Source organism: Oryx dammah, unplaced genomic scaffold, assembly GCF_014754425.2.
Source record: "Oryx dammah isolate SB20612 unplaced genomic scaffold, SCBI_Odam_1.1 HiC_scaffold_15, whole genome shotgun sequence".
NCBI lineage: Eukaryota > Metazoa > Chordata > Mammalia > Artiodactyla > Bovidae > Oryx > Oryx dammah.
In genome coordinates this window covers 40,516,439-40,540,721 of record NW_024070199.1, presented here as the reverse complement: position 1 = coordinate 40,540,721, position 24,283 = coordinate 40,516,439, and the positions used below count along the sequence as shown (strand labels likewise).

At 36.5% G+C, this 24,283-nt stretch overlaps 1 protein-coding gene across 3 annotated transcripts in view; it reads right to left on the bottom strand.

The window, feature by feature from the left end:
- RTN3 (reticulon 3) overlaps nt 1-24,283 on the bottom strand; it is a 71,243-nt gene that overhangs the window by 37,654 nt on the left and 9,306 nt on the right. The gene's annotated exons all lie outside the window — the stretch shown is intronic.

Below are 24,283 nucleotides of genomic sequence, written 5' to 3'. Positions count from 1 at the left end.
TTCAGAACACACCTCTTTTATAAAACCACTGGTAAGAGCCTGACTATCTGAAGAGGAAAACAAGTGACGAGAGTTTTTTTTTTCCCCAAGAGATACAGTAGACCCCCCCAGCCTGAAAATCAGGCTAGAAGTACTCCATTCTATCCACAGGGAAGGTGGGCCAGGTAGAGAGGGCCTTAATGTTTTAAAGGGTACTGAAAACGTTGGTCTGTTCCAAAATATCTTGTACCAACTTGTCAACTGAAAACTGAACTGTGTACCCTGGTTTCCTTTATTAGGAAGAGTGAACTCCAGAAAATCTTTTAAAACAGAAAATTCTCCCCTAAAAGCAATACATTAATTAGGTCTTATCGGTTTTTAACATCACAGTAGCCACTGATTTACCACCCTGTTTTCCAATTCTCCAACCTAGGAAGTTTTTTTACTGGAGAAAAGATCAGAACTGTCCCAAGGGCAGCAACGATGTCACCATCGTTCTCATACACTGTTGTATCTCTGGAGCTGGAACAAAGTAGGTCTTAAACAAAGAGTTCCAAATGAATGAATCAAAGATTCAGCTTGCTCAGGTGAGCCCTCAGGACAGAAATGCCTTCCTTGAGTGTGAATGAGCAATCGGGAAGATGTGAGAGAGAAAAACTTTTGCGATTACTTTTATTCAACTTATGTTTTTTCATTTGAGAAGCTGCATAATAATTAGACAAAAGCAAAAGTATGACTTTATCCTATTCAAAATCATTTTATAAAGATGAAATACTTAAATATCTTACTGCAAGAGGCAAAATTCTACTATTACAAAAATGTTTTCAAATGCCAGATAAAGTTCCTATATTTTAAAACATTACTGAAATCTGATGTAACAGGATCTCTGACCTTTAGCACAGTGTAACCATAATCTGGGGGAAAAGTCTTTGTAAATTGAGAAAAAAGTAGTTGAAGTTTGGTGGTACAAATTGTACCCATGACATAGAAGTAAGCTATAATTCATATTTAGTTCTAATGCAGTAAACATGGCTTTGCATCTGTCATTGTACAGTATGGATACACAGCAAGATTGATTAAGGATAAATGAGGCTCACCACTGCAGGTTAAAAGGTTTAAAGACCTGAAATTTAAAGAACTATGGACTACATTAATATCAGAATATTCCAGTCTGAGCTATGTATTATTATCGAATTTACTGGTGAATGTTTCTACCAGGAGACATTCAATGAACTAAATCTGGAATAAGGTAAAACTGAGACCCCCTCCCTTCAAACGAATGGAATCTTGAACAACACTGACTCCACCTCTCACAGGGAATGCTCAGCTTATATGTTTTATAGAGACTGAGATTTCAGATGAGTTAGACGTCATTTGACAGACACCAGTGGACAGAATGAATTAGTAATAATTCATGGTTAATTACTAAGTGCCACTATCATGTGCCTGACACTGTTTTAGAATCTAGATTAAAAACCAGTGAACACAGAAAAAATCCTTGCTTCTGTGGAGCTTACAGTACAGAGTGGGAGACAGAAAAGAAGCAAAGTCAACAGATAAAATGATGATGATGATGATGGTGATGATGGATTTGATGAAATGAAAAAGAAAGCAACTGATACTGGATGCTAATGAAAGAATGCACACAGTCTTAGAAACAAACAAACAAAAAACACGTATGGTAGGGAGCTTCCTGGTGGTCCAGTGGTTCGGACTTGATGCTTTTCTCTGCCAGCAAGACCTGGTTGACAAACTAAGATCCCACAAGCCATGCGGCGCGGCCACACACACAAAAAGAGGATGGTAGAAATGTTCTATGCTTTGTCAGGACACAAAATTCTCAGTTTTCTAAGCCTTGTTTCTTTTCTAACTTCCTTGAACTCTTAATACTCCAGAAGTTTAGAATTAGGTATATAATAATCTGAGGTAAAAACTAGATTAGGTTAGAAATCTTATTCTCAGAATACCAAGTTCTGTACTGAATGCCATAACTTCTTGACAGACTTCATTTTACTGAAGATTCTTTAATATGACATAACTATTATATATACAAAAATAGCTTTATCATGTTCCCTAGTGATAACGTGACAATACTTGGAGCAGACAATGTTTTCTGGGGGGACAGGTTTAGGGGCTAAACAGAGTATGATGCTGCATTCTTTCCTCAGTAATTAGGAGAGTAATTCCTCAGCTAATAGCATCTATTAGCTATTAGCTCTAGATGTTAGCTCTCATGACAGTCAATCAACTTTCCCCACATGTAGCAAAGTAAGTTAGCATTTTTGCTTTAATTTTAATAATTATCTTGCTTAGAATTTCAGCAAATGGAAAGAAGTTCATTTGGCTAGTTGAAATTCTAACAAACTTGAACAGAGCTGATTTGTATCAAGACATGCAAAAAACCAGTCTGGAAGTAAAGTGCTTACAACGGTAAGAAAACATTAAATAAAACAAAGACCAGAATCTAATAGGTCTTTAGAAACTAAGCTCCATTGGCAAAGACTCTTCCAATTAGTCAGCATGACACTTAATAGTCATTACTCAGAAATCTCCATTTACGTATATTATCTTAAATAAGACTAGGAAATTAAGTTGGCGGTCATACTCTAAATTTCCAGACCACTCCCAAACCCAAAATCCCTATTAAAAGTTGCAAAATCCTTTCATCACACTTACTAATGGTGTGTGGCCTTGTCAAGTTGCTTAATACCATCTGAAAATCGGGATACTAAAGCACCTAACTTAAGAATTGCTATGAGGATTAAATTGAGTTAATACATTAACTCAAAATTTTGACTAGAATAAGGCAAAAGCTCCATTTGACTAGAGAATCTTGCATGGAAATTGAAAAAGTTTCCCTCCTTCTATATCCAGAGTATTTTATCTCACAGAACAAGATGTGGTTAAGGCACTAAGTCATGTCTGACTCTTGCAATCCCAGGGACTCTAGCCAGGCTCTTCTGTCTGTGGGATTCTCCAGGCAAGAATGCTGGAATGGGCTGCCATTTTCTCCTCCAGGGCATCTTCCAGGCCCAGGGATCAAACCAGAGCCTCTTGCATTGCAGTTGTGTTCTTTACCGCTGAGCCATTAGGGAAGCCCAATCACAGGATGAAGAAACAACTTTTAACCGAATGCTGTGTATGTGCCAAGTGAATACTCTGAATTGAAAAAGCCTCCTCATATACTGTTGACGCTGTCCTTCAAAATATCTTCTCTTATTCTCCAAACTGTCTTTTAGAAAAGGGTTTAGTATTTTTTTATTCAACTGTTTTGTAACTTAATAATGAAAACACAATGTGATCTAGAAACAGGTAAGCAATAATAAATATTGTATATTACACTTCTTCCTTAAAAGAGTGAATAACTTGGGATTATGCTAGTTACCATTTGGTTACTACCCAGCCTCAGGAAATTCATTACTTTTAGTTGGTAATATAGAAAAAGCATACACCAGTGAAGAAAGGGTGCCAGCCTGCAGTAAGCCACTAAGTTACGTTTTCACATACATACTATGCTTATTCATACAAGGGAGGCTTGAAATATTCAGGTATAGGTTTTCCTACACTTGAATTTTCTCACGTTCACAAAACAAGAGGGAAAGACAAATAATCGTGCAAAACAGTATCAGCAATTTTCAGCCAAAGCATTAAAATAGGAAGTTAGCCAGCAGACACTTTGCAGCCAAGCTAGATCCTAAACAAAAAGTCTATTTTGTACAAAGAAAAATGTTTTGCTTTTGTGAAAAAAAAAAAAAAAAAAAAAGGCTGTAACTGGCAATTTTTTTTCCCTCAATGCTTGCCCCAAAGTTCAGTGTTTAACTTCCTATTCCATATGCCTACTGCATTACTCAAATTATTTGCAAATATACACTACTGCAAATGTGCTTCCAATTCTGGGTGGTGGATAGATCCTTCTTATAATCTTATTTTTACCCACTTTTCTTCCAATGTTTTCTACAGAAAATTGTAGTGTTTTCCAGCCTCTACTTTTTATCAAAGATTTCAAAAGGAGAAACCAAATTTGATTTTGTATCTGATAGAGGGAGTACATCCCCCAGATGATACTAAATTACAACACTAACAGCAGTAATATGGTTAAAATGGTCATTTCTGCCTCTTGTGTTCTCGTGTTAACATGACATCCTAAAAAAATTGTAAACCTTAAAATATCACTAATACATCATCTTTACTGGAGGTAATGGTTATAATACATGGACTTCAGAGTCTTAGGTGTGTCATTTACTCACTGTGTGACCTTGAACAAGTTATTTCACCATTTAAAACACCAATTTCAAAAAAAAAAAAAAAACCCCAATTTCCTCAATTAGTAAAAGAAGCAGTACCTTTCCTCCATAAAATTGGTTGTGAAGATTAAATGAGATAAAAAAGTACTAGCTACAGTAAAACCTCAAAACAAACAAACAAAAAACAACCCATCCCAAATGACCACATAAACTACATCTATACCTCCTTATTTAACAGTACAGGAAAACGTTAAAATTTACTCCATTTTGAAATGCTCCAGGATTAAGTTGAAATTTAAATCTGCTTGATGAACTAAAAAAGGAGTTAAGCAAAAAATTGGAAAGGACCTACTCAGGAATACAACTTATTTAAGAAGAACTGATTATTCTTGACATTCTCAACGTAAATTAGTTTTCAAAAAGCTTAACTTGTTAGCTTAAGTAGCTGTATACTTCAAAGTAGTACAACTTAATAAAGACTACATAATTTCCTTTTGAAAGATTTAACTGCCCTTTCTTCTCAGTCCAAATTAATGACCACTTTGGGAATTCCCTGGTGGTACAGTGGTTAGAACTCAACACTTTCACTACTATGCGCCCAGGTTCAACCCCTGATCTGGGAATCAAGATCCCATGAGCTTAGCAGCATGATCAAAAAACAGAAAAAGACAAGTTTTAGTACATTCCTCTCCTTGAAGTCCAATAATGATAAATATATATTTCAAGATTAAAAATGTCATTCTTAAGCATGAAAATGTCATTTTTAATTACTGCTACATATTGCTTAATATGGCTTGAAAAGAAAGAGTGAAAGTGAAAGCCGCTCAGTTGTGTTCAACTCTTTGTGACCCCATGGACTGTAGCCTGCTAGGCTCCTCTGTCCATGGAATTCTCCAGGCAAGAATACTGGAGTGGGTGGTCATTCCCTTCTCCAGGGGATCTTCCCAACCCAGGGATCGAACCCAGGTCTCCTGCATTACAAGCGGATTCTTTACCAGCTGAGCCACCAGGGAAGCCCTAATATGGCTTGGATATATATAAGCAAGGCACAATTCTCCAAGGCTAAATGGCTGAGGGATATGAAAGCCAGAGACAGATTAGCTGGGTTAGTGCCAGTTATGGACTCAAAGGTACCTGCTGGCGACAGTCACTCTGAAAGGCTGCAGCTGGGTGGAACTGGTCCTTGCTATTCTCTCCAGGGAGTTTAATCCAGTTAACTAAGTCCTACAACAGCTTCCTTTCCCTTGCTTTTATTAAGGCAGACTAGAAGCTACCAGTCTTGGCCACCCTAGAACACACCTAATCACTTGCCAAAGAGTGCCCTCAAAAAACTGAATCAAAAAAAAAAAAAAACTGAATCAGCTGATCTCTAGACCTGCCAATGAAGTAGAGCACCAGCTGGGTTGCTTTTCCATTATAGGAGAAAATGCTAGTAATAGAGGCTAGATTGGAACACCTTCAGGGATATGACATTTTTAACTGCTTTTTTTAACAATACAATACCTTTTTAATAACAACATACTCTGAATCTGCACTGGTCAAAATAACTATAAAAGGAAGAATGACAAATCTATTTTTGTTAACAAACTCTCATAGTCACTGTGAAACTGAAACCTACTTGAACTTTTAACTAGAAAAATCCCTTTTATTTACCTCTGATTTGAGTGTGCATATAGTTTCTCCTAATATGGATTAAAGTAATTTTTAAAACTATGACATATCTTCTCAACATTCTATATATTAGGCATGTTGTGATTAGGTTGTATTGTCATACTATTTAGACTATCAATTATTTCTATATGAAAAAAGTGACTATGAAGAAAGTATCTTAAAAGATTTGAAATACTTTGAGAAAATATAATTATTTGTTCTATTTACACTATATTTTTAACTGACATCCTCCAGAATAGAATAAATATAATATCTATTTGCCTAAATTATTAAATTTCTCATGAGGAAAAAAATACCCTTAAAAATATAAATCTAGATGGGTTCCAGATGTTGAGGATCAATTTGTATGTTTATTTCCTAACATTCACAAAATATCTATCTTTTAATATACATAAGTTAATTTCAAAGGTCATGATTTGACCCAGAAGATATCCAAATTCACACAGTGAGGCACATTATAAAGGAGTTGGGGACTCTAATGCTATCAGTCTGAAATGAATGCAATAAACTGTCTATCATGTTTCCCAAGAAGCAGATCAGACTCTGAAAAAAACTTTTACTACGTTTATTTCATCCCATTAGGTTTTTTATTCTTACAAGGTGAAAGTCTTTCTAATAAACCAGCATGCTCACTTTCATTCCAGCTAGGACAATAAACTCTTTGAACAAGGCTTCTTAAACCTATCTAGTGAATTTAATTATCTTTTTTAAAATAATGATTTTCCGTTGACCTAACCCTGAGGTGGAGTACAAGAGCACAAATGAAACAGCACTTTTTTAAAATGCAAATCGAAGCAGCACAAAGCATACTCTCTTCCATATAGCTATCAACTCTGATTCCCTTCCTCATTGATAGAGTAAAAACAACCCCCCCAAAACACCATAATTTAATCTCCAGGAAAACAAGTCTCGCTTGCCAAAAATTCAATTGACTTGTTCAGTGTTCCTAGGCAATTTGGAACTGGCCTAGCTCTTGGGATGAATCTCAGATAAGTCCACACTAAAGTATTCTAGCTAGGATGGTCTATTAGTTCAGTGGAAGCACAGTTTTATATAGTTTTCCCAAATGCACTACCTCTCCAAACAAGTTAGATAACTGCAAATCAACAGGTTGAATGCATTCTGGACAAAGTGTGTTTTCTGAGCTGTAGTTCTTTCTACTCCAAGTTCTTTGGGCAAGTTTTTAATTTTTAAAATACTCAAAGTTACACCTAAAGCTTACGCTATGTTAAAGGGTCCACCCAGCCTCATTCTATTTTATTGAGCTCTACAAGAAAGTCATTAGGAGTTGCTAACTTGTATTTAGTTTTTATTTCAGGGAGTTTGGGGGCAACAGAAAACTTGTGCCTCATTTCCCCAGTTACAGCCTCTTTCTCAACATTTTTCTTTTATTAATGTACACAAAAAATGACAGACTTGCCTTGTGAGGTCGAAAATAGAGATACAGGCTGAGAGGAAGAGGAAGAAACAAAGGAATCTGAAAGAAAATATACAGCGTGAGAATTTGACAACCTCACATAGGAATTTGAGCTTTAACTTTTTTTTTTTTAATTTGGCAAAGCATTGTAATTTCACTGGGTTTAAGGAAGAGGGGAAAACCCAAATCTATATTTCCAATTACTGTTTTCACTCACCTGGCAGCAAAATCTTATTTCATTTTCAAAATGCATTTCTAAAAGTTAATCAATTCAATTTTTTCTGTCAGATATTCTTACCCACAAAGGAAGAAAAGAGGAACCCCTAGAATTTTTAAATAATCTCAAGAAATAATGCTCCCCTGCAACTTCATGCAGGAAAGAAAAAATAGGTATCTAAGTACTAACTGGTTTTGCTTAAAACAATTTTTAACCTCATTTTGAGGAGTCAGCCATGAATATAAGCATTTAAACATGTATAGTTGGCAAATATGTAAAACTGACCCTGAATACTGAAAGAAAAAAAAAAAAAGAAAACAAATTTAAATCACAATTAATCCACTGGGAAAAACAGGACCAATGTAAGAAATCTCCTATCTCTAACACTGGGACTTATATTTCTCTAAATTTGGCAACATATATCAAAATTTTAAATGCATAGACTTCCCCTACCAACCCCTGAGCATATTCTTGAACTTGGTAAGTATATCTGCATACATATACAAAGCCATGTATATCAGGGAGGATATTCATAAGAGCGCTGGTTATAAACACCTTAATAATCTAAATGACCATCGATAAAAGCCTAGTTAAATAGTTACCTCCAGATAATGGAATACTTGCCGCTACAAAAAACAATGAGGTACAGCTATGTACGTTGATATATTAAATTGAAAAGCAAAGTACTGAAGTTCATACAGTGTGCTTCCATTTGTTAGCTGGCAACAAAAGGAACAAAAGGTCTAGGGCAGGAGGAGATTTTTCATTACAACCTTTGGCCTTTAAAAAAATTAAACAAAGAATATAAACTGCCTTCAGTAAAAATGGAAAAAAAATTAATAAAACAAGACGTGAAAAACAAAACCCTGAAAAAGTACCCCTAAGTATACCGATCTTTACTTAACTCCTTTTTCCCTCGTAATTATAAAAATGTTTTCACAAATATCAGAAATAAACTTAAAATGAGGAGATTGCTTTAGAGGACTGGGCCATTGCTATATCTGTAAGCACTAATCTAACACAATATAGCCTATATTTTATAGGAACTACAAATGGAGTTTAACTTTTAAAAATTGTGAATCTTTGTATTGAACATCTGTAATTTACATAATATTGAACATGAACTATACTCCAACTAAAAAAAGAAAACTATTTAGTTGACAGAAACGGAGCACGTTAACACCAAGGCAGAACTTAGTGGACAAGAGGCAGTAATTTGGTAACTCAGGACCAGAATTTTAAAACCCACTGTTTTTTAATTATCTTAAAATGAAGCATCACATTTACTCCTACCACTGAAAAACAGTATTCTTTTCTTTCTTAAAACAAGCATTTCTATTTAATGTTTCCAAATGGGTTAATGTCTACATGCAATTATCTTCAACATTAAATCTCTGCCAACTGAATAAACCTGAAAATCCAAACGCTAAGTAAGCCTGATGCTAAAAAAGATTCCATGAACCTACCTTTTCATTTCTACCTGACACCCTCCTAACGGAAAATTTCAACACAAAAACTTTTATGCAACACCATCTATTCTGATACTGGACACAGATAATCAGAAGTAGTTTGCAACAATATTGCAAGAGCTCTTTTAACTTACAAAACCATATTGTATTCATATGCCATATGGATGCAGGCAACTGCACCCAAAAAAGGTAACCTTAATTCACAAATACTAATAATTAAATCAAATACTATCTACAAGTAACAGAGAAGGAAATGGCAACCCACTCCAGTGTTCTTGCCTGGAGAATCCCAGGGACTACGGAGCCTGGTGGGCTGCCGTCTATGGGGTCGCACAGAGTCGGACACGACTGCAGCGACTTAGCAGCAGCAACCAAGTCTAGGCACTGTAACAATGCAGAGATGATGGTTGTGCCCACAAGCAACTGAAAAAAGACAAACCAGTAAAACTGTTTGCATTATGGGAAGAATGCATACAGCAGAGGCAGAAGAGATGATGTTCATCAGATGAACAAGACAAGGGAAGGCAGTCTGGAGAGAAGGAACATCTGGCCAGATTCCAAATAGCTTTAAATATCATACAATGAAATTTGAATTGTATCATATGATGTGTAATGAGGAATCACTGAAGGTAAGGGATTGATAATACCTCACGTGTTTTAATAACTCAAGGTAAAGTGAAAATGAAAGTTGCTCAGTCGTGTCAGACTCTGTGATCCCATGGACCATACAGTCCATGGAATTCTCCAGGCCAGAATACTGGAGTGGGTAGCCTTTCACTTTTCCATGGGATCTTCCCAACCCAGGGATTGAACCCAGGTCTCCCATATTGCAGGCAGATTCTTTGCCAGATGAGCCACAAGGGAAGACCAAGAACACTGGGGTGGGTAGCCTATCCCTTCTCCAGGGGATCTTCCCCACCCAGGAATTGAACCAGGGTCTCCTGCATTGCAGGCGGATTCTTTACCAACTGAGCTATCAGGGGTAAAGTATGGACTTAATTGAAAAGCTCCTGAATAATCTTGGCAAGACATGAGGGCTTAAACTAAGGCAGTGAGGATGGGAATGAGGGGATGGATATGATGGGAAAGAATGGACAGGATTTTGAATCACTGGATGTTGGAGACTGGAGAAGCAAAAGTCAAAGGACTGAAGAACTACATGAAATGTGGCCAGCTAGGGTATGAGGAGGAATTCTTTGTATTAATTTCCACTAAGAAATAAGCTGTCTAAGGCATATCTATGACTAAGTTTAATCCTTGAAAAGCTATGACAAACCTAGACAGCATATTAAAAAGCAGAGACATTACTTTGCCAACAAAGATCTGTATAGTCAAAATTACGGTTTTTCCAGCAGTCATGTATGGATGTGAGAGTTGGACCATAAAGAACGTTGATCACTGAAGAACTGATGCTTTTGAACCGTGGTGTTGAAGAAGACTCTTGAGAGTCCCTTGGACTGCAAGGAGATCAAACCAGTCAATCCTAAAGGAACTCCATCCTGAATATTCATGAAGGACTGATGGTGAAGCTCCAATACTTTGGCCACCTGATGCGAAGAGCTGACTCATTGGATAAGACCTAATGCTAGGAAAGACTGAAGGCAGGAGGCGAAGGGGATGACAAAAGATGAGAAGGTTGGACGGTATCATCAATTCAGTGGACGTGAGTTTGAGCAAGCTCTGGGAGATGGTGAAGGATGGGAAGCCTGGCGTGCTGCAGTCCATGGGTTGCAAACTGTCAGACACGACTGAGCAACTGAACAACAACAAAGGCGTATCTGATACAGTCAAAGCTATGGTTTTTCTAGTAGTCATGTACGGATGTAAGAGTTGGTCCATAAAGAAGGCTAAGTGCCGAAGAATTGATGCTTCTGAATTGTGGTGCTGGAGACAACTCTTCAGAGTCCCTTGACCTGCAAGGAGATCAAACCAGTCAATCCTAAAGGAAATCCAACCTGAATATGCATTGGAAAGACTGATGCTGAAACTCCAATACTCTGGCCACTAGATGCACAGCTCTGACTCATTGGAAAAGACCTTGATGCTGGGAAAGATTGAAGACAAAAGGAAAAGAGGGCAGCAGAGGATGAGATGGTTAGATAGCATCACAATTCAAAGGACATGACTTTGAGCAAACTCTGGGAGGTAGTGGAGGACAGGAGCCTGGCAAGCTACACCGTCCATGAGGTTGCAAAGAGTCAGACATGACTTAGCAACTGAACAACAATAAGGAATATCTAAGTGGAAACTGTTTACCAATATCAACAGGCTCAGGAGACAGGTAAGGGTTATAGGTAAATATCTAGGAGCTAACACCTGGGTGAGAACTGACACCACCAGAGTGAATGAATTTGTCCAGGGAGAATCAAAGAGGTGTTACCAAAGGAATCTTGAGATACATGACCAATATTTACAGAGACTCAAAAGAGAATCACTAGTGAAGGAGACAGAAAAGAGTCAATGTGGGGGAAAATGTTTTGTCACCTGAAGAAAGCTTTAGAGAATGATTAACAGAGTTAAAAGCCAAAGAGTGGTGAAGACTTTGAAACAGGTCACTGAACTTAAGTAATCAAGTAATTCAGCACTCATGACTCTATGGTTAGAGGGAGGAGGGGGCCAGCCACTGAAAACTGAACGGAAGTTTAAAAAGCACTAAGATCAAGTGTGCAGAGTATGGATGATAAACAGAAGGACTAAAAACTGGGCACCAGTGAGAGAGAGGTAGAGTTGAAAGAGAGATTTTTTTAGGAACAGAAATGACAAGTGTATTTATATAGAGAAAGGCGCAAGTAGAAGGAAAAAGACTGAATATGAAAAAGAAGCAAGATTTGCAGGAAAAAAGTCCAGGAAGTTGCTAGAAGATAAGGGATAAATGACAAGTGGACCTGATGAAACCTAATTCCAGTATGTAATCAGATTTATAAGTAAAAGAATAAATCTGTGCCTATATGTAGTTATAAGACTGTTCATCACAAATATTAAGGAAATTTAATAAAAGTTACTAGGGACTGCTTAAATAGGTTTTAGTACATCCATACAATGGGATATTATTCATTAAAAATTGTACTGTTGATGAGAATTTATTCATACTAAATGATGCTGATAATACAATGAATAAAAAAGAGCATTGCAAAAGTAATTTTAAATAATGTGACCCCTTTTTGGTAAAATACACAAATTCATTTACGAAGAAAAATGGATAATGATATTTACTCTCTGAGTAGAGGGATTATGAGTTTTTTCCCTTGCTTCTTTGAGTTTTTGAATATGAGGAACATGTATTATTTCTAGAGATTACTGTTACAAAATGAAAGGACATGCTACCCATTGATTTTTAATTTTCCTTATATTTTTGTTTGCTAAATTTTCTATTATGAACATACATTTTTCTTATAATTCCTAACACATACCTGTGCTTTCCACCTACATGAAACGGAGTTACTTTAGAGGGAGAAAAAGGACACCTAAAATAGGATCTCTAGTGGGTCTCTCAATGAAACCATTTAGTGAATAATCTTACTAGTCTTTACACCACTGGATTTTCAATCTTCATAATAATTTAAGCTGCAACAAACTGTCAAAACTACAACAAACAAGAACTTCTCTTTGAAAACAGAGCTTCATTCCACTTACAGAGTCCCAAGTGTCTATGATAGACACTGAATTAAATATTTCTATACATATTAAATCAAATCCTTACAAAAACTGAAGCTTATAAATGTCAGAATCAAGATTTAAACGTGAATGTTTTTTGAAAGCCAATGCTTCTTCTCTGTCTGTCTACCAGCCAGATCACTTGTCTCTTTTGTTGGTCTGTAATGTATGTGCTACTTATCTGAAAATTTACTAATCAAGTTTATGTATACATATTTTTGTGGTGGTTATACTTATGACATTCAGTTTATTAATTTAATTACATATGAACTCAGAATCAAATTATACAAAGTAATACACTTAACATTTAGAAATACTAAGTAATACACTTCAATTAATATGAAGTAATACACTTAACATTGAACTTTGTTTCCATTAACATTTCATGAATTAATTTAACTTTTCACATATATCTTCAGCATACATGTGCATCTTTATCATGATAGGGTACTTTTTGAATAAATGATTTTGAGTAAATAATTTTAAGTAATGAGAATAGTTGAGCAATAGACTTTTCCAGAGCCCCAATCCTCTCATCTATATATGTATTTTCAAGCCCTAGGATTATTTTATTATTTATTGAATCTTATTTCTCATGCGTTAGTTATATAAACTAAGGATTTAGTGTCACTTGTTCAAAATTTTTATAGATTATACTTCATTTAAAGTTACTTTAGGGACTTTCCTGGCAGTCCAGTGGTTAAGACTCTGTGCTTCCACTGAAGGGGGTTAAGATCATTGGTTAGGGAACTGGGATCCCACATACCATGAGATGTGGCCAAAATAAAGTAACAATATTGATACGGTTATTTTTAAAATTGGTTATATTCCTTGTGCTGTATGATATATCCTTGTAGCTTACTTATTTTATTCATAGTAGTTTGTACCTCTTCATCTACTCCTGTATTTTGCCCCAGCCTTTCCCTTTCCTGACTGGTAACCAGTAGCTTGTACTCTGAGTCTGTTTTGTTATATTCATTTTTGTTAGATTCCACATACAAGTGATAACATACAGTATTTGTCTTTGTCTATTTCTTCTTTTGTTCTCTTCCCTTGTGATTTGATGACGCCCTTTAGTATTATGTTTGGATTCCTTTTTCTCTCTTTGCTTTTTTTGGGCTGCACCTCACGGCTTGCAGGATCTTAGTTCTCCAACTAGAGTTTGAACCCAGGCCTTCAGCAGTGAAAGCCCAGAGTTGTAACTGTTGGACTGCCAGGGAATTCCCTCCTTTCTCTTTTGGGTGTGTATCTGTTACAGATTTTTGGTTTGCGGTTACCACGAGGTTTCTATATATGTGATTATTTTATGTTGCTGATCTCTTAATTTCAAACAAATCTTAACAACCCTACGTTTATACTCCCCTCCTCTCTCAAGTTTATGTTTTAAAACTCCATTGAATGAAGACGGTAAGATCCTGTTCCCATACCTCCACCTTTCGCTCCAGCAGCACGCTGAGTAGGTAAGCAGTGGAAAAATGGGGAGGAAAAATAGGAAAAAGGCACACCAGTGGAGGTTTCCAAATTCTTATCAAGCCTGTGTTGGACGGATTGCTGGGGGGAGGGGGGGGAAGAGAAAGAGAAAAAGCTTTGGATTGGATGTGAGAGTCAACTTTTGATTTAGATCGGGAGAAAATACACTAATAAACCTGATTATAGAATTTTCTAAACTGCAGTAAAAAAACAGTTTCAATGAATTACTTATTTTGGTGGTATCCATTCCTTCAACACCAGCAGAATATAGACTACACTGTTAGAGAAATAAGTTATTCTGGGAACAACTTCGTAGAATGACTTCTATAACGACAAAGCTTTTTCCTTTGTGCTAGTTTCTACAGATTATTAAAACTTCTTCTAGTACATAAAGAGAAATGAAGTATTTGAAATTTATCTAAAATTAGCATAATGAAAATTAAAAATCGGTTCTTTCAAACATCTTTTCTTATTCTAATTTTAAAACAAATTATTTTTGGACTTCTCTGGTCGTGAAGTGGTAAGAATCCACCTGCCAATGCAGGGCACACGGGTTCGAGACCTGGTTCGGGAGGATTCCAACTGTCCCCGCGCCACAACTACCGAGATGGCGCCTGTGCTCACCAACGAGAGGAGCCACTGCAATGAGAAGCCGATGCACAAGGAAGAGCAGGCCTTGCCTGCCTCAACTAGAGAAAGCCTCATACAGAAGTGAAGACCCAGCACAGACAAAAATAAGTAAATTTTACCATTTAGCCCCCCTACACACACAAAAGGCATTCTTTCCACTTTCATGACCACAGTTCATTTTTTAAATTTATTTTTTCATTGAAGGATAATTGCTTTACAGAATTTTGTTGTTTTCTGTCAAACATTAGTATCAATCAGCCATAGTTGTACATATGTCCCCTCCCTCTTGAACCTCCCTTCCATTTCCCTCTCCATCCCACCCCTCCAGGTTGAAACAGAGCTCCTGTTTGAGTTCCCTGAGACATAGAGCAAATTCCTATTAACTATCTATTTTACATATGGTAATGTAAGTTTCCATGTTATTCTCTCCATAAATTGTAGTTTTGATTTGCATTTCTCTAATAATGAGTGGTGTTGAGCATCTTTTCATGTGTTTGTTAGCTGTCTGTACGTCTTTGGAGAAATGTCTGTTTAGGTCTTTTCTCCACTTTTTGATTGGGTTCTTTGTTTTTCTGGTATTGAGTCATATGAACTGCTTGTGTATTTTGGAAATTAATCCTTTGTCAGTTGTTTCATTGGCCATTATTTTCCCCCATTCTAAGGTTTGTCTTTTCACCTTGTTTATAGTTTCCTTTGCTGTGTAAAAGCTTTTAAGTTTAATTAGGTCCCACCTGTTTACTTCTGTTTCTATTTCCATTACTCTAGGAGGTGGGTCCTAGAGGATCTTGCTTTGACTTATGTCATCAAGTGTTCTGCCTATGTTTTCCTCTAAGAGTTTAATAGTTTCTGGTCTTAGATTTAGGTTTTTAATCCATTTTGAGCTTATCTTTGTGTATAGTGTTAGAAAGTGTTGATGTAGCTGTTCAGTTTTTCCTGTACCACTAATTGAAGAGGCTATCTTTGCCCCATTGTATATTCTTGCCTCCTTTGTCAAAAATAAGGTACCCACAGGTGCGTGGGTTTATGTCTGGGCTTTCTATCTTGTTCCATTGGTATTTCTGTTTTTGTGCCAGTACCATACTGTCTTGATGACTGTAGCTTTGTAGTACAATCTGAAGTTAGGAAGGTTGATTCCTCCAGCTCCATTCTTGTTTCTCAAGACTGTTTTGGCTATTTGGGGTCTTTTGTGTTTCCATATGAATTGTGAAATTTTTTGTTCTAGTTCTGGGGAAAATGCCATTGGTGATTTGATAGGGATAACCGTGAATCTGTAGATTGCATTTGGCAGTACAGTCATTTTCACAATATTGATTCTTCCTAGCCAGGAACATGGCATATCTCTCCATCTGTTTATGTGGTCTTTGATTTCTTTCATCAGTGTCTTATAATTTTCTGTATACAGGTCCTTTGTCTCCTTAGGTAGGTTTATTCCTAGATATTTTATCCTTTTTGTTGCAATGGTGAATGGGATTGATTCCTTAATTTCTCTGATTTTTCATTGTCAGGATATAGGAATGTAAGTGATTTCTGTGTATTCATTTTGCATCCTGCAACGTTGCTAAATTCACTGATTAGTAATTTTCTGATAGTATCTTTAGGGTTTTCTATGTACAGTATCATGTCATCTGTAAACAGTGAGAGCTTTATTTCTTCTTTTCAAATCTGGATTCCTTTTATTTCTTTTTCTTCTCTGATTGCTGTAGCTAGGACTTCCAAAACTATGTTGAATAACAGTGGTGAGTGGACACCCTTGTCTTATTCCTGATCTTAGGGGGAATCCTTTCAGCTTTTACCACTGAGAATAACGTCTGCTGTGGGCTTACCATATATGGCCTTTACTATGTTGAGTAAGGTTCCTCTTATGCCCATTTTTGGGAAGAGTTTTAATCATAAATGCTAAATTTTGTCAAAGGCTTTTTCTGAATCTATTGAGAGTATCATATGGTTTTTATCTTTCAGTTTGTTAATATGGTGTATCACACTGCAAATATTGAAGAATCTCTGCATCCTTGGAATAAACCCAACTTGATCATGGTGTATGAGCTTTTTAAAGTGTTGTTGAATTCTGTCTGCTAGAATTTTGTTGAGGATTTTGCATCTATGTTCATCAGTGATACTGGCCTGTGGTTTTATTTTTTTGTGTCCTCTTTGTCTGTTTTTTTTCATGACCACAGTTCTTGATGGCAACTCAGGATCTCAGTAAAAACTGCTAAACTGAGCCAGTTACTGTCCTCTCCCTCATCAGAGCTCCAGGAACAGGCAGACTGATTTTCTCCCCAAACTTTATGCCATTTTTTTCCTTTTTTAAAACCTTTTTTGTGCTTACTAGACCTCCACTGCATTGCTCATACCTACTTGCCTCTCCCAAAACAATGTCTATTTCATGATTAAAGCTTTCTCTTATTAAAAAATTACTTTAGAAAATTTTATATTTACAGAAAAGATTGTTGCTTTTATTCAGCACTGTTTCTGCTGTTGTTAACATGTTATATTAGTATGGTGGTATTGATAAATGTCACAATTAAAGAACTAATATTGATACATTACTAATAACTAAAGCCCATACTTCCTTGAGATTTCAATAACTTTTCCCTAATGCCCCCTCCCTGTTTCAAGATCCCATCTAGGAAACCACATCACATTTTGTCATCATGTATCTTTAGCCTTCTTTGGACTATGACAATTTCTCAGGCTTTCTTTACTTCAATGATCTTGACAATTTTGAGAAGGACTGCTCAAGTATATTTCACAGAATGTCCCACAATTTGGGCTTGTCTAATGTTCTTCTCATTGTTAGACTGGAGTTATGAGTTTTAGGGAGGATTACCACTGAGGGGTAACCCTTCACTGAAGTAAAGGGCTGCCTTGTCATACCATATCAAGGTATGTACTATTAATATGACTTATCAGTGATGATGTTAACCTTGATCCCCTGGCTGAGGTAGAGTTTGCCAAGTTTCTCCATGGTAGTACTTTTCCCCACCCTTCTATACTGTAACCTTTGGAAGCAAGTTACTAAGCATTTCCCCCACTTAAGGCATGGGGGAGAATCTACATAAACTGGCAGGCTAATTTTTAATAATTTTAATTTACTAGAGCTAACATAACTATTATAAAAATAGACCAATTAACAATGTTTTGGCTCTCTGGAATCAATAAACCAAATAAGATCTAATATCCGTTCAACTTATTTGCTATTGGAAACAAATTCCAATCGGACTGGAAGCACCCTATGGCTAAGGATCATCTTACATGTCCCTGTGTCTTTCATAAGGCACAGAATATGATGGTCAGCATACAGTAGAAGACACAGGATATGGAGGCTTGAACATTTATAGAGCCTTAGCAAGAGTTTAAATTGTTATTTGAGAAACAGACTTTGAGTCTGGACATTAGCCCTACTAATGTAGTAGTTTATGCATTTCACTCTAGGAGAAGTCAAGATGCTCACTCTGTTACAACACAAAAGAGCTGGAAAGCTTTCTTTGTACATATGTAGAGTAAATACATATGCAATCTAAGAGGAAAAATAAGCAGAACTCTTCTTGCAAAAGAAACAAAATTAGAAAGTCTGACAAAGAAACAAAATGAAGCATAAAAATAGTAAATCAGTTATAAATGTTTTAATAACCCAACTTCTAAGTAGTGCTATATTTACTGTTAAGAATATTTTACTCTTCTGCAAATAATGTTTAAAACATATTAAATCAAAATCTCAGATTCTGTTAGAAGATGGAAATCAGACTTATTTTAACACATTTTAAAATTCTGCCACATCATACTAGGTTTCTACTGAGTAGTTAATAGAAGTGAATCTCTAATACACCAAAATGTGGCATTCAAGTGGTTATAATTTTCTGGATTTAAAGCCATTAGTGGAAAATACTAGAGTCCAGAAGTAAGTAGTAAAAGAAGACAATCTTAAACATACAGTATATTTGGATATAGTATTATGCACTTATATGAAAAGTCTCTCCTCAGCACCAAAATGAATATATCAATTTCCATATGCAGAAGGTTTTACAAAGTTTACAATCTGATTTTCAAAAGCAAAATTTTCTTAACCTGAGGTTTATGAGTAGATTTTATAGTAGTTCATGAATCTGTGAAAGTTGATGCAATACTTCAGTTATATGCATTATTTTCCTGGGAGTAGAGGTTCTCCATCTACTCATCCATTCCATAATGATAAAGTCTTTGCTCTCATTAAAAAAATACAAAGGCCTGCTCTGTGCCAGGTTCTGACAGGCATCAGAGATAGAGCAGTGAATAACACAGCAAAAATCTCCACTCTAATGAAACTTCTATTTTGTGGCAGGCAGACAATATACAGAATAAATAAATCAAATACTGTAAGACAGATTATGACAAGTGATAAGAAAAATAAAACAGGAAAAGCCTGTAAGGTGTTTTTCTCTTATGCAATTTTGATAAGGTAGCCAGGCAAAGATCTAAGGGAGGTGAGAAAGTGAAGAGCTGCGAGAATGTATGAGGGAAGAGCATTCTAGGCACAGTGAACAGCAAATAAGACACTGAGGGAGGTATTCCCGGTGTGAAAAACAAGATCAGTGTGGCTAAAGCTAGGTGAGCAAGGGGCAGGCTGGGGCTAGATATTACAGGGCTTCATAAGCTTTCTAAGGACTTCAGCATTTAATCTGAGTGTGATCAGAAGTGACTAGAGCATATGCCAATGAGTGAAATGATCTGACTTACATTTTTCACAGACTCACACCAGCTGCTGTGTGGAGAAAAGACTGAAGAGAGCCAAGAGAGAAAGTCTGGAGATCAGTCAGGAGGCAACTGCAGTAATTCAGGAGAGCTATGACAATAGTCTGGACCAGGGTAGTAGCGATGGAGCTTGGGAAAACCGGTAGTCACTGTAAAATCAGTAAGATTTGCTGACTGCTGCGTAAAGGAAAGAGAGGAATCAAGGGCATTTAAAATGAGGAAGAGAGACTTCTCTGGCAGTCCAGTGGGTAAGACTCCGTGCTTCTAACACAGGGAGCATGGGTTCAATCCCTGGTCAGGGAGCCAAGATCCTGCACTCCTCACGGTGAGGTTAAAAAATAAACAAATAAAATGAGAAAGAGAAGTAACCAATGGATTTAATAACACGGAAAATAACTGGTGTATTTGATGAGAGAAGTTTCTGTAGAAAAGTGGAGCAAAAAGCCACCTGGCTTAGAAATCATGGGACCAGAAGTGAAGGTTTCTAAGTTAGCTGAACTTGGTTAACCAATAACTGAATTTAAGAGGGTGACAGAACTATTTTTATCAAATGTTGTTTCAAATTTGAAAGAGAGGCAGTGTATGTATTTGAAAGAACTGAGTTGGATCCTTAATCCCTGTTTCATCCTACCTTTAACTTCATAGCCACAATGCTTGATGTATGCTTAAATATTTGTTGAATTAAGTTAATGTACTGGCACAAATTAAACCATAAAGCAATACACAAGTGTAAGACATAAATCAAGTATTTCTGTCTTTTATGTAAAATGAAAACAATGCCCATTGTTGAAATGCTTTCATTTAAAATGCTCCATATTAGTTTTGCTAAAAATGTTTTTCAGAATACCTTTCAATATATCCTCAAGGGCAAACTGCCAGTGAGGAAGAAGTCAAGAGAGCTCCTGCCTCCAACACCACGCCCCCACCCACAGTTTATGATGATGTGCTTATGAGGAAAACTGAACCAACAGACTGGAAAAAACAGGTAAGAATGTTCCTTTGAAATTTAAAGAGACCATCACAAGAGGAAGCTAACTGCTAACAATTACCCACCCTATCACAAAATGTAAAACAGAAACACAAACCCTGTAAAGTATTTACAGGGATTTTCTGCAGGAGTTCCCCAGTGGTCCACTGGTTAAGATTCAGTGCTTTCACTGCTGTGGAATGGGTTTAGTCCCTGGGTTGAGGAACTAAGATTCCCGCAAGTGGTGGAGCGCAACCAAAAAAAGAAAAGTAAGAAATAAGGGGATTTTCTCTGAAATTGCAGTATTACAGAGTAACATGTCCTACTCTAGTAACAGATGTTACTAGTCACAGGTATGTAGTAAAACACTGCAATGATGCAATCATAAGCAATACTGATTACAGCTAAATTTACTTAATATACATGCGAGCGTGCTAAGCTGCTTCAGTTGTGTTCGACTCTTTGCAACCCCACGGACCGTACCCTGCCAGGCTCCTCTGTCCATGGGATTCTCCAGGCAAGAATGCTGGAGTAGGTTGCCGTTCTCTTCTCCAGCGGATCTTCCCAACCCAGGGATAGAACCAGCGCCTCTTAAGTGCCCTGCATTGGCAGGCAGGTTCTTTACCACTAGTGCCATCTGGGGACTTCCCTGTGGCTTAGATGGTAAAGAATCCATTGCCTGCAATGTGGGAGACCTAGGTTCAATCTCTGGGTTGGGAAGATCCCCTGGAGGAGGGCATGGCAAGCCACTTCAGCATTCTTGCTGAGAATCCCATGGATGGAGGAGCCTGGCAGGCTACCGTCCGTGACTAAGCACAACACAGCACAGCGCCACCTGGGAAGCCCATTTAGTATACACACTTCTCAAAAACACCTGTAACATACCCCACGATCCAAAATAATTCTAGAAGCGCTGTTATAAATAAACGGGATAAAACTTCAGTCTCCTGTGCAACTCCTGAATGACTTAAATCATATGAACATAATATCAACTTGGTAATTTTCATCTAAAAAGTTATACTAGAAAATTTATATTTATTTCATAAGTCTGTACAACTAAGGAGGCAGTTATAAATTCATCATTAACAATAAAGTTGGACACAGACTATAAGGTACGTACATACAACAAATACACATAGTTAATCATTTATTTGGAGCTTTTGTAATTCTGCTCAGAATTACAAGAACAGTAGTTCTAGGTTTATGGCTAAAGAGAAGTGCCCTCCTACAGAACAATGTCTTGGCTCACACAAAACTGGAAACCTTAATGTTCCTTCTGCCCTTCAATGACACGTCACCAATTCCTTCACTACCAAGCTTCATTTACAGATGCTTATAAACTGCACAAGATTAAACAGGTGACTACTGTATCAGTAAGGGTATATAATTTCCTCGTCACAGAAAACAGTTGGACACGAATGAGGGACTGGATAACACCACCACCACAGAATACAATAAAAGCGATATTAGTTTCATTTTGTTTACAGACCATCTTTAAAATAATAAAAATAAAAACACCAATGTTCTTACCAGCTACTACATAAACAATTCCTTAGAGATTTCAATTTAAGGAAGGTGTGAGTTAAATATATATGGACTGGTTTGTTTGATCAGAGTGGTTAAATTATTTGTGAATCTGACTCCAAAAGAAAACAGCATTAAAAGATATCTTCTATTCCCAGGGAATCAAAACCATTCAGATCAACAAGCATTTGTGAACCATACTACATGACCATTCTTGCCCTTTCCTGTCCTCTTGCTTCCACTGACAGGAGTTTTATAATGTATCGTAACTATACTTATGGTCAGCATGCTGCAGAAAATATCTTAGTATACTGATGCCAAGCGACCTATGAAACATCTTGGCTTCACCCCCAACTTCTTTAACAGGTCAGTTAAATGAAAGGAGTGGCAGCTCTTATAAATATGAGGGGTCAAAAGCTGAAAAAACCAATTCATTTTTATAAAGAAGAACAAAGTATAAGAGCATCCTTTACTGTGAGGAAGATTTATGATTTCTCACTTCTTATTCAATTATTCTTTGTATCTATATATATTTTAAACCTACAAATAGATGTATCAAATACTAGATATTGTTATTCAATAAAAGTTAGGATTTAAGGGCAGCAAATTTGTCTAGGTCACATTCCTGAGGCTCAGGATGTGCACAAGGTGATATGGTCAATAAGCATAGACAGGAGTGAAATATAGGTATCTCTGGAACTCAAGTCTGTGTGTTTATCACCATATTACACACTCTGCTAATCTGCCATGTGTACAATACAGACTTCAGTGGTGAACAGGTAGAAGTCAGAGTTTTTTTTTTTTTTACTTAAGAGTTAAGACTGAATACAAATTACATAATCATGTGATTGATATGTTAGAACAAAGTGTAAAAATGAAGCCATAACAAGTACATGGAACAACTCAGTTTCTTGAGTGAGGAAAGAAGTAATTAAAACAAAAACTTATGTGCGTGGTTTTTTTTTTTTTTAAGTTGTCCAAGCTGTTTTTTGCTTTAAGCTAACTTCCATGAATAGATACAAGAAATGTAGCTTTATTTTGGCACCATGATTTTCAGAGCAATAATAAAGAACCGTCTCTAGCAAGTTAAAGAATTTCAAAGGCTATAGACAGTAAACTATTAAACCACTTTTAAAGTTCAGGTAATAGACAGGTATCTATACTTGGTATCTAATAAGGCAACCCTCATCCTAAAAAGAATACTAATTAGTTACATATCTTTCACCTCAGCCTCAAATTTCTGCCTTTGAAATCTTTGTTGTTCTTCAAAGGCAGAAATCTGGGAAGCCAATCCTGGCTCCTGACCTTCTCCAAGCATACATCACTGCCAGCTGCACTAACACTGAACCCACTGGATGAGAGAGCGCTATTACTAATCACTTTTTTAAAAATATAAATTTATTTATTTTAATTGGAGGCTAATTACTTTACAACTAATCACTTTTAATTAGAAACTAAATTTTAAAATTTGTTACTAAACAGATAGGTCTAGACAATTGTTTCCTGCAGGCATCAAGTGACCATCTACTCTTGTTTTTTTTTAAACTCTTATTTTTTTTAAAGTTTCTAAAACCAAGAGAAGCTTGGTGAATGAAAATGAAGCTAAAGGTTGACATTAACACCTACAGATTTTTAAAACAATGAAGGTAAATTTTTAAAGAATCCATTTTATGAGTCAAATTTTGTAATAACAAACTTCATCTTACTTTCATGGTGCAAAAGCCTGAGACATTTCCTCTGAGAGATGGAGAAAACATGTAGCAAGGAGGAAGAGCTTTGGCAATGAAATTCTGGCTATACACTACAGTGTCTTAAGCTAAACTTTTCAAGTAGTGACCTGACAAATGAGGATCGTGCCCTGAACTCACTAAAACTGTATTAATGATTTTTATACAATATTAATACATATTTGCAGTGGATAAGAGTTCCAGGTGACGAAAGTATCTATTTTTCATGTGTATCAAAAATTTAAAATCAAGAAAATCAAAAGGTATGCACAAAAGGGCCAACAACGTAAGAGTAACCAATGACAAGTGATTAAAGCCAAAACACCAAGTTGCTAAGTATATAAGGAAGCTGCTGTTCATCTGGACCGTTGCCCAGAACACAAAAATTTGGAGGAGAAATGGTAGTGGTTTAAAGGGGACAGGGGTTCTAAATTTGCTGCCTCATTCCTTTATCTGGACAGCTCATCTTGGCCTTGCAGAAGCTTCCTTTGATAACTGAAATGTCCATAACCACACTGGAAAATCCGAACGGGTACCAAAGCATTTATGTGGAAATCCACTGTCTGAAAAACACCTAGAGAATATA